Source organism: Mastomys coucha, unplaced genomic scaffold (genome assembly GCF_008632895.1).
Source record: "Mastomys coucha isolate ucsf_1 unplaced genomic scaffold, UCSF_Mcou_1 pScaffold6, whole genome shotgun sequence".
NCBI lineage: Eukaryota > Metazoa > Chordata > Mammalia > Rodentia > Muridae > Mastomys > Mastomys coucha.
In genome coordinates, this window is record NW_022196912.1 from 10132031 (window position 1) to 10134056 (window position 2026).

General features: G+C 37.8%; 1 protein-coding gene across 4 annotated transcripts in view; it reads right to left on the reverse strand.

Moving 5' to 3' along the window:
- The window catches only part of Eml4 (EMAP like 4), a 130093-nt gene that overhangs the window by 57932 nt on the left and 70135 nt on the right, over positions 1–2026 (reverse strand). The window lies entirely within an intron of this gene.

Genomic DNA, 2026 nt, shown 5'->3' on the forward strand with positions numbered 1-2026 from the left:
AAAAAAAAAAAAAAAAAAAAAAAAAAGAAATACTGAGTGATGGCCCCACCCACAGCATTCATTAAAATACCACTACTGTCTTGAGATTTAATACAATCCATACAAACCAAGAAAAAAGCTACACTGAGCTACTGGGACACCAGGCCCATTCCCATTCACTCAGCTAAACAGTTGCTTTAATGGCAGCTCTGAAGCTTATGACCCAACTGTATACTTTAAATTCTTAATATTTGTCAGGCAGTGGTGGGCAACGCCTTTAATTCCAGCACTTGGGAGGCAGAGGCAGGTGGATTTCTGAGTTCCAGGACAGTCAGGGCTATACAGAGAAACCCTGTCTCAAATAACCAAAAAATAAATACATAAAATTCTTAATATTTTACACATAAAACTTTAGCAGGCTATTCTATGTAAATGACGTTTATATAAGATAACTTTTACAGTAAAAGGCTTGGAATAAATGTCTGGTGGGTAAGCAGCTGTAGTCAGGAAGAGTCAAAGCTATAAATTAAATAGGCTATTTACTAAGAGTCAGGTTTATTTAAAGGTTGAGAATACAATACAATTATGGACTCAAGTTTTCTCAGACTTAAGCAAAATTGAACTGTTCAACTAAGACAATCTCATGTTGGCTTTTCTTTACACACAATATAAAATTAAAGTTTTCCGTGTATGGACTAAACCGTTTAGCATTCCAGAGTGTTTCAAACCTGGTGGTTTAACTGCATTTTTGACAGGTCTTGGGACTAACTAGTACTGTAACTGCCAAGGAGCACCCTTAATACAGTGCCCCAGATCCTAACACAGATGGATAAGGCAGACACGGAGAAAGGAGAAAAAGCAGCTGCATTTATTTTTCAAAATTTCTAGGGAATGAACTTACATAAGAGCACTTCCCCCTCAAATTACAGTAACGTTTGTTATAAAATCCAGCATTAGTATGCCACACAGGTGGTTTCTCGCATTGATAACTTTTAAAATTATCATGATGAAATACTTTTAGCAACTTAAAAATGTTCAAGTTAGTAGCATTTACCATATTTGCAATGCTGTGATTGGCAAAATTTTAAACAATGCAAGTGGTCTAAGGAAGGAGGAAGAACTCTGATACTCAAAACCTCTTCTATATTCTTTTCTCTTCCTTGTCATGCTGCTCACAAGCTTTCTCAGTCAATTGACTTCATTCTTTGGGAGGGCAGCAATAGCCCTCCCCACCAGATTCTGTCTTCTCCATTTGCAATGATTTTTGGAATAGCTCCTCTTTCCTCTTGTCTCAAAGCAAGATATATCATTAGTCCCTTCATTTTCTAACCACTATTTTTCAAAAGTAGAAACAACAAAGGTGGCATGGGATCCATGTATAAGAGTAGCCCTGCTGCCTGGTCTGAGATAACAGACCCTCAAGTCTCATTCGTGCTGTCTGGGTGAGGAGGAATTGCTTCAGCTTCTGAAACAAGTTTAATTTAGTGCTCTCATTGAACAAATTCACACCTTACAACCTGACTAACATAATTTACCTATTATCAGCCTATGACAACCCTTGCCATCTCCACGTTATATGGTATACAAACTAAATGGCATGTCCATGCCTCTACAACATAACATTTTATATCTTTGATTTATTAAATTTCCTCAGCTTGAAAAAACAACTCTTACCTTTAGGCGAATTTGATTTTTACATCTAATTCTGTACTAATAGTTTGTTTTTTTATAAAGCCAATGAGATGTACTCTCAAATTATATTCTCTTGGTCAGTCCCTCCTCAAGAGCACCTCATGGGTTCCCAGGTACCAGCTATGGCATAATTTGTCCTCCTAGCATTATAACTATCCAAGTGTTCTCTGGACTTTGCTCTGTGCTCTCAAGTACAGGTAGTTTTCTTTTGGCAAGGATTTGGTTGTAACTGTGCATATATTATGAGCATATGCCATCAAAAGGAAAAAATTCTCTGGTATAAGAAACTTAAGCCGGGCGGTGGTGGCGCACGCCTTTAATCCTAGCACTTGGGAGGCGGAGGCAGGCGGATTTC